Source organism: Tupaia chinensis, unplaced genomic scaffold, assembly GCF_000334495.1.
Source record: "Tupaia chinensis unplaced genomic scaffold, TupChi_1.0 Scaffold000381_1, whole genome shotgun sequence".
NCBI lineage: Eukaryota > Metazoa > Chordata > Mammalia > Scandentia > Tupaiidae > Tupaia > Tupaia belangeri.
Window position 1 is genome coordinate 1,224,332 of NW_006159883.1, and position 16,496 is coordinate 1,240,827.

The 16,496-nt window shown below is 37.6% G+C and overlaps 1 protein-coding gene and 1 non-coding gene across 5 annotated transcripts in view; both read right to left on the reverse strand.

The window, feature by feature from the left end:
* CERS6 (ceramide synthase 6) overlaps nucleotides 1–16,496 on the reverse strand; it is a 333,671-nt gene that overhangs the window by 161,167 nt on the left and 156,008 nt on the right. The gene's annotated exons all lie outside the window — the stretch shown is intronic.
* Nucleotides 464–570, reverse strand: LOC114008748 (U6 spliceosomal RNA). Its single transcript, XR_003550253.1, has one exon. It is a non-coding gene; the product is annotated as a U6 spliceosomal RNA (small nuclear RNA).

The window sequence follows — 16,496 nt, forward strand, 5'->3', positions numbered from 1 at the left end:
TTTTTTTTTTTTTTTTTTTTTTTTTTCGGAGAAAGCAGATATTCTGATAGGTTAGATACTTTATATGAAATCAGATTTTTTTAATGCTTTAAGAAAGAGAAAATTCACATGTTCTCACTTATTTGTGACCTCACCTAAGTCCAAAGTATAGCAGTGATTAATAAAGGCTGGGAACAGTAGAGGGAAGGGGAGGAAGAGGTATGTTGGTTAAAGGATACAAAACTTTAGTTAGATAGAAGGAATAAGTTCTAGTATTCCATTAATAGTTATTGCCTACTTCAAAATGGCTAAAATAGAGGACTTTGAACATCCTCAACACAAACAATGACACATTTTTGAGGCAATGGACATGATTACCCTATTTGATCATACCCATTGCATTCATGTACTGAAAAGAAAAAAGAAATCACATGATACCCATAAATATGCATAATTATTATGTGACAATTAAAAAATATTTTTTTTAAATATGGAATGCTTCACGAATTTGCGTGTCATCCTTGTGCAGGGGCCATGCTAATCTTCTCTGTATCGTTCCAATTTTAGTATATGTGCTGCCGAAGCGAGCACTAAAAAATATTTTTTGAAAACACCATACTGGCCCAATTCTGCAGGTTGGATTCAATGTGAGTTCAGTAGTTCACCGGCTTTTTTTTTTTTGGAGAGGTTTTTGCTATAGGGCACATGCGCTCACCAGAAAGACAGTGGCAGAGAGATAGAGAGTGAGAAATCACCCACTGGGGGAATGGCCACGCCTCAATCCCTTCTCCTCCGTTCTCCTCTCGGGATCTTGGACATACACACACACGCGCCTGGTGTGATTTTAAGCCACTGGGTCCAGGACTCAAACCGCGGTAGGCTATATGGGAGTCCAGTGACATAGCCATTATGCTAACTGCTGGTCCCAGTTCGCAAGCTTTTTTCCCAGGTCTTTAGTAATATAACTATCTACAGCTTGTGGCAGAGATGAGCGGGATGTTTTATTCCTCTTAAGTTTTATTTGCAAACTTTAAGAACATGCCAGAATAGAAATATCTGCTTTCCTGAGGAATGGAATTTTTTTTAGGTTAAAAATTCACCCTCGCTTTCTAATTATCTAATGAACTCTTGCTTAGCTCTTTGAAAATAGTCTCCCAGGGACCAGCAATTGGTGTAATGGCTATCTTGCTGAACTTCCATGTAGTTGACTGCAGTTCGAGTCCCAGACCCAGTGACTTAAACTCATGCCGGGTGTGTGTTTGTGTGTGCCCAAGATCCCAAGAGGAGAATGGAGAAGCGGGTGTGTATTTGTGTGTGCCCAAGATCCCAAGAGGAGAATGGAGGAGAAGGAATGTGATTGCATGTGGGCCCCCCCCCCCCCCCCCCCAACCAAGGGGTGATTGCTCGCTTTCTGTCTCTCTGTCTTTCTGATGAGTGCATGCACCCTATAGAAAGAAAAAAAAAAAAAAAGACTCTCAAAAAAAAAGGAAAAAAAAATAAAGAAAACAGTCACCCAATAAAAATGGAGAGAAATCAAAGCAAAGGAATTTAATTTGTAATTATGCTAACAAACAAACAGACATTACAAAAGTTACAGTGAAGACTCACTAAATGTCAAGACATCGTACTAGATGCTGACTATAAATATGAATAGGTCATGATCCTTTCCTCAAAGGGCTGACAATCTCCAAAGCTGCTTTATGAGCCACAGCTGCAAAGCTAAGAGGCCCTTACTTACTCCAAGAAGTCATTCACAATTCCTGTATGCAGTCCCAGAAAGTAACCTCTACCTCAAAGTCATCCTGACCTATGTCACCAGAGAAAAATGCCTGGAGAATTCCATTTTGTCATGTGACCTCTGAGAATATCTTGTTAAGATGAAGATGGTTTCACATCCTGTCCCTTCTCTGGGTGAGTGAGGGTGATGGACTGATGGGTAGAGAGGGAGTGAAGAACTAGGGCAAATGCAAACCTAAGACAAAGTAGTAACACACTAAGGAGTCTTCCCAATGTCCGAATCCTCTGAAGACTGGCAGTGACAAAAGCAGGGAGAAACTCATGAGCATCAGCAGTTCCCAGTGGAAGGGAAATAGCTGTTATTAACACTGTGGAGGTCCCTGCTCCACAGTAATGGAGTAGTTGAGAAAAAGCTCATGGGAATGGGAGTTGAGGGTGGCAAGATCCTTTCTTTCTGGTGTGATTCTGAACCTGAAAAGGACTTTGAGTTCAAACAGCCAGCACATTGAAGTTTGTATCATATATTTTTAAAAGTTGGGAAACGTATAAAAAGAAGGAAGGACAGACATGGAAAACGGTTGGGCAGGAAGGGGTGAGATACGGGAAGGCAATCGGTAAGAAATTTACAACTAGAGTCACTACAATAGGTCACTCAATACATCTCAGAAGTGTCATATGTTACAGGGAAAACAACTCAAATTACACAAATAAAACATATTTACAATTTTCCTAGAACATATACACTGTGAAATACAAAGCAGGGATACATGATCATAGAGCAAACTGATTCTCAAGTGGTTCCTGCAGTCACTTTTATGTATTTAGAATGTAATGGGTAATGTAATAAATACACCTCTTGCTTTGCTTCATTGCATGCTTTAGCATAACATTATTTTCCGGCACTGTAGAAGCTCTTTCAGGTATAGCCTCAGGTTAACCCAGGTAGCACTGACAAGGAAGAGACAGGCAGACAGCCAGGATGGCATGCAGATTTTTTCAGAACCAAGCCCAGAGATTAAGTCTTCTTTCTAGAGGAGTGTATCATTAAAATCTGTAGTGTTCCTGGAAGTGGTTTCTAACTCCAAGATTCTTCCCATTTATAGTGAGATTAAGCTCCCTAAAAGGACAACTTTGAGGACATGAATTGAGTCTGGCCTTGCAGGCTTTCAATGGTCAGATCCCACTTTTATATTCCTACCTTGGTCCCTATCAGCCCACTGTGTGTCTCCTAGAGCAGGAGGAGGCTGCTTCCTTGACCACTCTTCATCTGCCCACAGGCAATCTTCCAGAGAGTGCCCTCATCACTTCTCTCCAAGGCTTTCCCACTTTCTCCAACTTTTGTGGAGCTCTCTCCTCTTTGCCCTACTAATCATGCCTCCTTCACATCACAATTTGCCAACCTATCCCCAAGACATACGCTAGACACACCCACAGATAAACACACTGCTCCATTTCCCTCTCTCTCACCCATGCACGGTGTACACACACATACACCCCATACCAATCTTTTCAAACTTACTTTTCTATGGCAATGTGGAGTTAGACCTTTGCAAAGTTGCTTTTTTTTTTGGAGAGAGAGAGATTTTTGCTATAGGCAGGTAATGTACCCACCAGTAAGACAGACAGAAAGCAAGAAATCACCACCACCACCCACCCCCCTACCAGGGAGAATGTCCATGCTGCAGCAATCTCTTCTCCAGTCTCCTCTTGGTATTTTGGACATGAATGGACACATGCCCAGCATGAGTTTCAAGCTATGGGGTCCGGGACTTGAACCGCAATTGGCCTCATGGGAGTCTAGCACCTTAACTACTATACCAACTGCTAGCCCTGCAAAGTTGCATTTTTGAAAGATATAATCCTTAAGAGTACCCAAAACATTCATTAGAGATGGCTTATAAATTTCAGTTTGGAGGAGAAATAGGGATAAGGGAGAGAATTAAAATAAAGAGTATTTTAATTAAAGGATAGGACCAAGTAACGAAAAAATGTTAAAATGTTTGTTTTGTCTTCTCTGAGAGACTGACTTCCTGAAACACATTTTTACTTCTAACTAGCTTTTCCATTTTAATTTCTAACCATACCTAATACTGTACTTTTATTGTTTCACTAATGACCTCAGACTCTAGATCAATAAAAAGCTAATTTTAAAACCTAGAATCCGACTTGGATAAAGACTATGAATTAGAAGAAACATAACCTACCCACAGCCTAGGCTCACCTGCCTAAACTCCATTTCTTACACTTTCAAAGCACTATTAAGCTAAATCATTCTTTGATTGTTTTTTCCCAATTGTTTCAGGATCAATGCCCAGATGCTAATGTACCTACATCCCTACATTCCTTACACTTATTTTCTGAGGTACCTAGAAGAGCTTTCAGGAATCCTTCATATACTGGGAGAGCATGAGAAGCCATCTAAATCGCCCAGGGTGATTCACTGAAACTGATGGAAATGTTCAAATATGTACGGAGGCTCTGAATTGCTATCTCCCCCCTCCCAACCCCCTACCCTCAGAGTTTTGGGGAAACATTCCATTTCCTTTTTCTCAAAAGGATATGACACTCAGCAAAAATATTATGGTGCTATAAATATCGCCTGAACATCCCAAAGGCAAACCAAGGAGCAAAGGCGAGTAATAAAGAAATCAGGAACTGTAAGCTCCTGTTTCTCTTTCAGGAGAATGAAAGAACCTATTACTGGCTCACTAGATGGGGATGTTGAAGAGGAGGGAGGGAGTGATCTCAATGGTGTAGAACCATGTATCTCACAAGAAGTAAATTCATGGAATAAATCAGATTCAAAATGTATTTCATGCCAATTTGGAGGTTCCTTGGTGCCCAAAAGAACTTCCCCAAAATTAGATTATTATAGAAATTTTTGTTTTGTTTTGTTTTGTTTTCAGTGATTCAGGACTGAGAGGTCAGGGCTGGCAGTAAAATACTGTCCAAATCCCAAAGAGTGAGTACTAAGGTCAAACTCTTCACTCCATTCCTTTGTGCACAAATAGCCAGCAACCTTGAACTTCACTAGATCAGATTTTTTCCTTGTCCTTGATGTCAACTCATGAAATTAACGAATTCAAGTTTATTTATATCCATTGACTGCACTGCATGCATACTCAATACTTTTCTCTGTTCCCTGGATGCACACAACGTATCTGAATTATTAATTTAAACTCTCTGAAAATAATGCTGCATAATTCTGGCTGCTCAAAAATGTTATTTGACCAAATGTTCCTTTCTAACACATCTATCCACATAGGTTGATTTTTTAAATTATTATTTATTAAATCTCCAAAGACATGGATTAAAATAAAACTATTGCTTTTAGTGACGTGTCAGTATAATTTTAGCACTTATTTAGTGAAGTTACTGAAATTACAGAGAATAAATTCCTGTTAGCAGAACCAGCTGGATTCCATATGGCCAACTGCACAGTTCAAATCCTGGATCTGGCAGCTTGAGAAACATGCTGAATACATGTGCATGGGCACCCAAAATCCCATAAGGAGATGAGGAGGAGGGATTGCTGCATGGCTATCCCTCCTCCCTCCCCAGTGGGTGTTTCTCACATTCTCCCTCTCTCTCCATTTCTCTCTCTCTCTGGCAAGCAAGCACATGTGTACTAGAGAAAAAAAAAAACCCTTTAAGCAGGAAAATAATTCATGTATCTTTTCTTAATTGCCCTCAGAAATATATTTTTTTAAATACTCTATGTTCCTTAGCTATTGCTAAATGGAATTTAATAGTTACTTGATCTGCCAAAGATTATGAAAACAAATAGCTTTATATTACTCAATGAGAAAGAGGAAAACTGGCAATGTTTATATTGTGCAATACTCTTGCTATCTGGATTCACTTCTTCAGTCTCATTATTACTATTGAATTATGTATTTAGCACACTGACTCCCTCCCAGAAGCCTGCCTAAATCATCTTCATTGCCCTGACATTTCATTTAAGGTATTCACTAAAATGTGGTTTAGAAGAAGAGTAAATTTTGCTTCATCTGTGCTTCCTTTTTGGGGAAATAATTTAAAAATATTCTATTTCTATGTTTTCAAGTTCAAACTTGCATGCAAATGTAAGACCTGTGAAGTAGATTTGAATTTTAGAGGTACCAAGACAAGACCAAGAAACTAGCGTCTATCTGAGAAATAGCACTCCAGTTCCTCTTTTACAAAAGTGAGATTCTGAAGGATAAAAACGTTAGTGCTAAGAATCTTTTTAATCAGAATTCACCATGAGTCTTTGTCTTCAGAGAGTAGAACTCCACCAGCAACTAGGAGATGAGCATGCAATAATTTCAATAAACACGAATTAACTTCAATTTAGATAATTAGTTAACATCAAAGAAAGGAACAGATCTATGGTATTGTATGTCATAACCATACTGGGATTGGTTCAAAATTGTTCCCCAGATTCGGTGGTAACCTTATGTGGGAGACTGTGCCAACAGCTTTTACAGAATTCTTGTGGTAAGAGAAAGGCACCTGTTAGGACAGCTGAGAGTGGATATTTTTAGCCATCTTTGTGAAGCAGAGTACATCTAGCCAATTTGCCTGGTTGAATCATAGGGTGTAGGCTAAGTGTAATAAGTGCTGGATTGCAGGGATTCTGAAAGAAACACTGAAGAACTATGGATTCCATGGTAATAATTCTGTCTTTGCTCTGGAGAGTAATGAAAATCAAACTATGAAGTCTGTTTGGGTGTAGTATTTCTAGACACAATCAAGATATTTCATATTATCTCGGTGAACAGAGATGGGGTGGTGGGTTACTCTGTCCAATACCACAGGAAAAGTAGAAAATGAACTCGACTTCCATTTAGATGTAAGCATTACAAAGGCATCAGATCAATGTATTTCAATACCAAGAATTAATCAGGAAAAGGCAGTGTGTCAGATACTGTAGGAAATGGAAAGTTTCCCTTAAGGAATGTACTGTCTAGAACCTCCAGTCAGGGATGGAATAAATACACAAATAACCACAACTCAGGAAGATACATAGATACTATGAAGGTAGCCAAGTGGCTCAATGGCAGAAATGGTTTAAAGATCAGGGGATTTATGAAAAGGGCCTGGAGCAATGACACCAATTTGGGGGACTTTCTTCTTGCTTTAAGAGAAGTATGATAGTTTCAACTGCAGAATGAGAAGTTGGGTAAGTTTATACATGACTAAGCAGACATCCCTGTCATCTATAATATTAATGATGTTTAACGCAAGAAGGAAGAAGAGAAGGAGGAAGGGAAACTAGGATGCTTTAAAGCATTCCATGGAGACCAGTCAATGGCATAATGTTTACATCACTGGACTCCTATGTAGTCGACAGTGGTTCAAGTCCCAGACCTTGTAACCTAAACTTCACGCTGGTGCATGTGCATGCGTGCTCAAAATCCTGAGAGAAGAATGGAGGGAAAGGGATGCTGCATGGCCATCCCGCTCCTCCCCAGAGGAGTGATTTCTCACTTTCTGTCTCTCTGTCTTTCTCTGTCACTCCAGCAAACTCACACATAGTATAGCAAAAATCTCTCTCTCTCTAAAAAAAAAAAGAAAAAAGAAGCCTTCCAATGCAAATTACAGATGCCCTAATGACCCAATGAGGTGGTCATCACTGTATCGCTATACCTATACCAACAGTCAAATCAGTTTCAGGCTTAGGTGAGAGGAAACCAGATTTTATCCCAGAAAAATCTGACTTCAAAGCCCATTCTGGCCCAACCAGTGTGTTGACAGTATCTAAAAATTTACTAACTAGAGAGAAACAAAGAAAAGAAAGAAAGAAAGAAAAAAAAGCCTTCGAATAAGGAATTATTGGCTATACAAATACAAATATGCCTGGGTCAAATACATACTAAAGCATTAACAAAGTATAAAAACACTACATTAATTTTTTGGCAAGTTGTAAGCATATCTTTGAAGGGTATAGATGGCTGGCTGGAGGGACACAGGACAAGAACGATGCAAAGATGGTTTCTACTTCTGTTCTGAAAGCTGTGTTCTCGACAGCAAGAGGTTCTGGATAAATAAATGGAGACAGTGAAGATACAGTAAAGACTTGTCCTTTTGGCAACTGGAATTAGATATAATAGAAGCAATATGCCAGCTAGCCTCCTTATTTCCTTCCTTCAAAACCCCTTTAAAATAGAGGATTTTTTCTTCTTAGTTCCCCAGAATATCAGAATTCACTTAATGGTCACAAATAAATTCATTATTCTTTGGAAAGTGCCATTTCCAAAGTTCACAATCACCTACTCCATTTTCTTCCTGCCATTCCAAACTCAGTTCTCGTTTCCCACACTCTCTATACTCTCCTGCTTCCATGCCTTTGCTCACGCTCTTTCTTTCACTAGAACACCTTTATGCACACGTAGTCATTAAAATATCATTCTTCCTCCAGGGCCCACCCCAAACTGTGGAACTCTTTCTTATTTTCCCAACCCAATGTGCACGCTCCCTTTTTTGAACCCTCAATGACCTTAGTTTATTTCCCTTTTCACAGTTACTTGTTCTCCTTTGCCTGTGCCATTTTTGTTCTTGTCTTACATCTTCTATTAGTGCGCTAACTTCCCTGAAGAGAAAGAGCTTATCTCAGCATCACTGGCTCCACTTCTTGTTTATGTTAAATGTCAATATATACTGATATTTAAATGTCAAAAAATGTGATATTTAACCAAATTTACCCAAGACTGTCAACCAGGTTCTACATGTGAATCTTGAGACAATGTTCTTAATAAAGTGGGCACTTTATGGTCTAAAAGGGTTTACATGGTCCTGAAACTAAGTATACACACACACATAAGTATAAATTTACATATATGCAAATGTTGATATAAAACATACTTTGTATGTACGTATATATATGTTCCTGTAGATATATGCACATATATTTATATACATGTTTGTTTGTTTGTTTGTTTGTTTTATACTATGAGTGAGAAGGAGAGAGAGAGATCCATCCCCGAGTCTCAGTAAGCCCAGATCATGAGCGTGTATATGCTTGGCATACTCAGAGAGATCTTCAGACATGAGCCAGAAACCTTCTCACGTGGGTAAGCCTCATACAGTCTCACATTTTACCACTGTGCCACCATCTAGCCTCTCTCTCTCCCTGTATGTATGTGTGTGTGTGTGTGTATATATATATATATCACATATATATATTATCTTATATGTAAAACCTGAACGAGAGGGAGAGAGAGTGTGTGTGTGTATACTCCTATATATACAGGTCTTAAATGTAACACAGAGCTCCAATGACATTGAACTATCTGTTTCTTGAAATTATCTCTGGAGAACAATTATTATTTTTTTAAGCTAAAAAGATTTTGGGGGAGCAGGAAATACTAACCTACTTAAATACAGAAGGCTTTTGGAACAAGATAATAAGCTCTAGCAGCTCACAGTTGGATTTATTCTGGGTCTTCATTTTCAAATATATTGATATTTCCTTTGTTCTTAAGTGTACCTGCATTCTCATTCTTTGACAAGAGTGAAAACTCTGAGAAGAAAATATAGAAAGGATAAGAATGTTCTGCCTTTCTTCAAAAAGAAGCACCACTTGGGAAGCATTTCTAGGATAATTGCCAGTAAAACACATGGATAACTGTTTCACATGTCCCTGGAAGGAATGGGGATGAGAAACAGGAGTTGAGAGATAGGGGGAACATTTTTAAAAAGAAACACAGCATGACTATACTGTACTCAGAGAAGTGGCCTCATTCCTATTTTCCCATCTTCTGCAAGATGATCTGAGTCAACTTGCCTATCCTCTGAGAGCCTCAGTTTCCTAAAAAAAGGAAAAAAAGAAAAAAAAAAAGAGGAAAAGGAAGAGAGAATTCTAATTCCTTGTCTACACCTCAGAGTTGTTAAGACAAAATTAAATTATGTTCATAGAAGTTCTTTGAAAATTATGAAAATGTCAAGTGTTCTTATGAAAATCTACCCACTAACTTTCCTTGGCTTCTTCTGAACCCATGTTTCTCTTGCCAGAGAGAAAGGGTCACAAGAGAGGAGAGTATGTTGTGACCACGCTCTAGTAAGGTTCTCCCCTTATATGTGCCTTCTCTTCCCCAATTTACCAGAGTCCCCAAAGAAAATGTTCAGATTTTGTATTAACTGTTCTGTCATATAATTACAACACTTGTCACCTATTTAACTGGAAATTAAGATACGAAAGAAATCAAAGGATAGCTATCTACTGGAGAAGGAAAGATTAATTAAAATCTCGTAAGCAAATTCATTAGCTTTTATTTCTGTACTGGTTGAGGAATTGAGATCTATTTTTCCATCAATCGTATATTTTATTTTGTTTGATGGCATTATATTCTTGGATTGCCACATATTAACGATTAAGGGTTTATAAGTATCATGTGATAATCATGAGCCTACTTAAATTCTCTTTTCTTCCAGGAAATCATTTTTTTAACCCTTGCCATTATCCTTTTTAACCATCAAAAAAATATGTATGAACATATAATGAGAGAACAGTTTTGCCAGAAGATGTAGAGAACGAACCTCGTAGGTAATTACTATGCCACCTATAAACAGAGGATTTCTTTCCTTTTTCCCCAAAAAGAGGAAGTTTCCATATATTCAAGTTCTTTCCCAGACACTTACAGGCTGCTTTTTCAAGCATCTTATTTTGAACAAAGGCCTATTCTTTGAAGACATTCAAATCTGAAACAGCCTCAATCATTGCTAGTTTGGGATGCTTAACAAAAGCAGCTGATGAAGTTAGCTATTTTAAGAAAACAAAGACATTTAATAAAAACTTAGCCATGTCGTAGATACCATTCCCCCCCCCCAAAGGTCCTTCTTAAAAGTAGAGAAGAAAACAGTTACATTTTGAGATCTCCAATGTATATTAAAAGGTGGGGATGGGGAGAGTCTGCAAGCTAGGCTATTAAGTTCTAGGGTCTAGGATAAAATGAACAGAAATAATTTTCTACATAGACACCAAACACATTAAAGCACATGCAATTTTGGACAGGTCTGGAAAGAACATATTCTGGCATGATATCCTAGACAGCTCTGAGGAAGCTCCAGTGATGTCAAAGACATAATGTCAAGATGCAAACACAGGTCCTACATTTATTATTATCTGATAACTGAATTATTTCATGAAAAGGAATATATTATTTTTAAATAGATGTGTCATTAATATGTTATGAATATACATAACAATGGGCGATGGAATAAAATACATACAATATTATTCTGTTGCCCAAAGTTTATACATTCAACTTGGCCCAGAGCATGTCCCAATTTCATCATTAGCAAACTGGGGGACCTGCCTTACATATGAGGGCACTTTACTTTTGCCATCTATGGTATTTGGCAATTGAAAAAAGTGGAAGCCAGGATCACAGTAGTGTGAACATCAGATTTTAGTCAGAATATTGATATCAATGCTCAGCTACTAGAGTTCAAAAAGTAGGAAGGATACCAGAAACACAGCATTGTTTTGTTATTGTTGTTAAGTTTTGCTATAGGGTACATGCACTTGTCATGCACCACATAGACAGAGAAAGAGAAAGAGAAAAAGTGAGAAATCGTCCCTCAGGGTGATTGCCACACTGCAATTCCTTCTCCTCCAGTCTCCTCTCTGGATTTTGGGCATGCATGTGTGAGCACTGGGCATCACTTTCAAGCTGCCATGTCTGGGACTTGAAACACACAGTCAGCCATGTGAGATCCAGCACTTTAAACTCCATGCAATCCGGTGGTCCACAGCATTGTATTGTAAAGAGTTGTTAGCACTTATGCTCTGATTAAAAATTTCCTACACTTAAAATTTGCTATCAGAGCAAACAAAGATTGCACTAATTCAAGTGCATTTGATCTAAGCTACAAATTTTGTATACTAACTGAGAGATGGGGCCCTGAAACAACAGCTCAATGGATGACAGTAAGAAAAAAACAAGTCACAGGACTGAATTATGAGTTTTTTTCTTATAACTCTGCATTTTCTCCATTATACTGTATACTGCCAAAGCTTTCCAACTACATTTCCCTGAACAAGGCATTCTGGGAGACCCGGAAGTCAGTTAAAAACTATCCCAAGAATACAAACTCTCCTCACATAATCTAGTTTCCAACCTATTATGGTTTCGTTCACATGACCCTATAGTCGGCAATGAACTGTGTGCCTCAATGAGATCCAAAACCAAACCGCTCATTTTACAATACACTGAGTTTCTTCCCTTTGTGGCTCATGAGGAGAATTCAAGTCTATAAACCAGATGTATGACTTTATCTGCCAACAAACATGGAGTTCTGGGAGCTCCTTTAACAATCATTTTTGAAGTCCTGCTATTTGGACACCTTTCTATTACATCTGGACAAAAATTTAAAAACCAACTTAAGTTACTAGAATTAAAGAATAAAGACTGCCAAAAAGAAAAACAGAATCCTTCTCTTCAGTCTCCTCTAGAAATCTTCATGTAAACAGTAACATAACTGTTCTGTCAAATATAAGGCAATTTTCAGCCAAGGCCAACATTAGGAGATCTTATTTGATGTTTATGTAAAGAAAAGGTAAAGATGAAATAGTCATACCATTAAAACGCATTTGCTGTAGTATATCTGAACATATAATGTAGTATATCTGAACATTAAATGAGATGGTTTCATAAGAAGTGCCATCAACCTTTTATTAACTTGAAGTTTCATTTTCATGCCGTCACTCACATCAATTAAAATTGATATTATAGATGATCCAATTTAAGGAGGTACAGAATAAAAAAAGGAATAAAGGGAGAAAAGAATGAATGCAATTGTGGCCTTTACATCATTTTCTTTCATTCATTGATTTTTTTCCCTACTCCTGTGGTCTAAGAACCTCAAGCAGAAACCACAAGAAAGGAAAGAGCTGGCTGAAACTTCAGACTAAATAATAATTCCTCTCTTCAGACTGAAAATATTCTCCCAAACGATTCATCACATGACATCAGGAATCAGGAGTGGAATTATCCTGAACTGTATGTGAATAATCTCCTTGTCCTCTTGGGTAACGGTTCCCTACAGACAGTCAGAGGAACCGATTTCTGCACATCTTCCTAAAAGCAACCATGAGATGGTTAGAGGATAAGTGTGTTTCTGTCTGCAAGACAGAGGGTTGAACTCCAGGAGACGGTAGTAGTCACCTCCATTAATGATGCCTCGCTGACTTGGTAGTCAGCTGCATACTGTCACCCCACATTCTCACAGTCCCCAAATAGCACTGGGTAAGCCTCTTGATCTCAAATGAAGGAAATGTACCTGAAAACCAAATCTGCAGTAGGTGACTTGTATCTGTGAGCTGCTTCACGGCGAGTCTGTGCTGTTTTCTTCATCTGATGAACAAGGAAAACTGAGGAGCAGATACGTGAATTGCCTTGCCTGGGGTCATACAGGAACTGAGCACTGGCACCTGGATTCATGCTCTTGTGTTTTTTACTCAGTGCAAGATATGAGAATATAAGAGCCTTTAGGGCAGGTTGCATGTACAATCCACTGCTGTGTCTCCAGGGAACAGGCAATGCCTGAATGAATGAATTGGAATCATCATTCATCTCATCTTGCTGTGTAGTAAGTATTCCTTTTCAATGAATGAGTCACTAAGTGAAGCAAGCAAGCAGGGAGTGATTTATGTAAGATATTAACAATAAAGGATTAGGGAAATCTTATAAACACTGCTTTAGAAATAGCTCTTATAAGCATAACAGTAGTATTTTCTCAAAGCATGTTTTCTCTTTACTAAGGGAAAATGAGCCAGGAGGTGTTGCAGCTGGGTCCACATGGGAAAAGTCCTTATTTCAGTCCTGAGGGCTCCCTGAGGATGGGAGGATAAGGGAATGCACGTCCACAATCCAGGTTGGCTGAGATTGGGGGTAAAGCATGCTGAGGAGACCCTGTTGGGAGTCTCTGTCTCTTTCTCTGAAGAAATAAACATTTTTAAAAAGAAAAGGAAGTGGGGAGATATTCAGGATGTTATCTGTATATAAAATGATATAGTTGTAAACATTAACATATGCCCAAAGACACAGGATCTAAAATAATTTCAAAGGTTTTTGAATAAAACAAAAATATCACTGATCTAGTAGAAGTTGAAAGTATAAACAAAAGCAATTTGCCAACACCATCCTTGGTGCCTGTTGACACACAAAGCAGAGTACCAAGGCGTTTATGGTCGTGGTTATCAGGGCTGGTGGAAGTTTGCAGGGCACCAGGCAGAAATGTAGGAGGACAAAGAAGACTTAATGAAACACTGAAATTTCTATATACGTTTAGAAGATATGTATAGATTATTCTGGGGAAAAATATTTTATCAGATTCTAAAAGAAAATTGGAACCCTTGGAAGCATTAAGCTATTCTATGAAATTTTATGATGTAAAAATATAATGTATTAAGGCCAACAGGTGGTACAGTAGTTAAGGAACTAGACTCTCACATGGTTGGCTGCAGTTCAAGTACTGGACCTGGTGACTTAAAATTGAGGCTGGGCACAGGTGCACCCCTTTATAAATTATTTTTGAAAATATATAATGTATTATATTTATAATTTGATATAAACATAAAATATAAAATATAATACAAGAGGATATATAATATTAAAAAAAGGAAAAAAGATTGCCAGAATCTCCTGACCTGATTGTAACAAATTATTTGTAGCTAAAAGGCTTATGACAAGTGACAGAGAATGGGTTGGTGTCTTCTATATGAGAACAGAAACAGACCACTATCCCAATGGAAAACAGCAACAGCAAAGGACATGGATGATTTAGGAAAGAAATTCACTTGATTTAGTAATAATTAAGTAAAAAATTAAAATACTATCTTAATTAAAATACAATAAAATACTATTTTTATTTTTAAAAATTAAAATACTATTTTCTAGGGATCAGCAGTTAGCGTAATGACTATGTCACTGAACTCCCATGTAGCCGACCACAGTTCAAGTCCCGGACCCAGTGGCTTAAACTCATACTGGGCGCATTTGCATGCGTGCCCAAGATCCCGAGAGGAGAATGGAGGAGAAGGGATTGAGGTGTGGCCATCTCCCCTGGGGGGTGATTTCTCGTTTTCTATCTCTCTGTCTCTCTGTTTTTCTGGTGAGCGCACACGCTCTATAGCAAAAACCTCTCAAAAAAAATTACTATTTTCTATATATTGGTAAGTTTTTTTTTAACTTTTGAACAATCCCACTCCTTGGTATCTACCCAAAGGACAGAAGAATTTCTAAATCAGAAAAGTACTTACACATCAATGTTTATTGTGGCACTATTCACAATTGCTAAGTCATGGAACCAACCCAAATGCCCACGAACAGATGAGTGGGTAGAAAAACGTAAGCACTTATCCTCTGTGGAATCCTATTTAGCCATAAAAAAAACCACTGGCTTTTGACAGAAAGTGAAAGAATATGGAAGATTTACTGCTGACTGAAGCAAGCCAGGCTATGAAGGAGAGACACTGTATGTCCCCACTTAATATATACCAAATGTTTGCACTCTGTGACTAAAACTGATTGACTAAAGGATATAGAAACACAGTAAATGGATGTAAATACCAGATATAATGTGTGTGAAAGAGTAGGGTCTGAGGAAGAACATTTAGAAGAAAAATAGAAAGGCAAAGCATTAATGGGACAAAGAAATGTGGTATTATCTGTTATAGTTTTATCAATTGGACTAGGAAGAAATGTTCACCTGTTGAAATATTCACTTTGTAAGATAAATAATGTGATTGAATATATAAAAGAAAATGAAATAAAAAGTAAAATTTTAAAAAATAAAATAAAGTAAGTGATATAAAGAAAAAAATGCATAATACTGACAAGAGGATAGAAAAAAAGTATTTTCATGCACTGCTAATATTGTCTACTAATATGTAGACAATATTAACTTACATCACCTTTCTATTGATGTTTGATTGTTTGTCTTACTTCTCATAACTTTTTTACTTATATCATTTCAAAGCTTTGAATCATTATATTGTGGCCAAATGAAAAATGTTTAATATTGAAGATCTGTGTTCAGATCCAGACTATATTACCACAATTTTCTTAACCTCTCCATTCCTCAGCTTCATCTGTTAAATGAAAATACCATACTATGCAGTAAGGCCTATGATGTCTGCATCTGTATTGAACATGTACAGACTTTTTGGTCATTAGTCCTTAAATAATACAGTATAACAATTATCTATGAAGCATTTGCATTATGTTAGGCATTATAAGCAAACTAGAGATTATTTAGAAGATATGAGCAGGTTATGTACAAATACTATATTAAACTAGAGACTTGAGCATTCAGATTTTAATGTCCATAGAGGTCCTGAAATCAATTCCTGAGAATACCTAGGGGCAACTGTAAGCTAGCTGAGTTTTAATGTAGACTAGATTAGATAATGTTAAGAAACCAGCACAGTTCTTGGGAATTTCAACCTAAGTAAAGTTGCCAAAAGATATATACCATGCTCCTACACATTCACAGAGAGCCCACATGTACACAGATGCCTAAAAACCTTCAATTAAGTTGCACTAATATGCACCATTGCATAATATAAAAACTGAAAAATTGGAAGGGGTGAGCGTTGAGCATACGAGCAGGTACATGATGTCTTCCTTATTATCCCCCTACTTAATCACTTTGTCATTTACAGTATTAATTTTTGATGTAATTAAATAAAGGGTTTTGAGATGGGTGGTTATTGTGGATGCTCTGGGTGAATCCAGTATAATCACAAAGAGTCCTTATAAGGAAAAACATATAAGTTAATAGAGTCAGAGTCA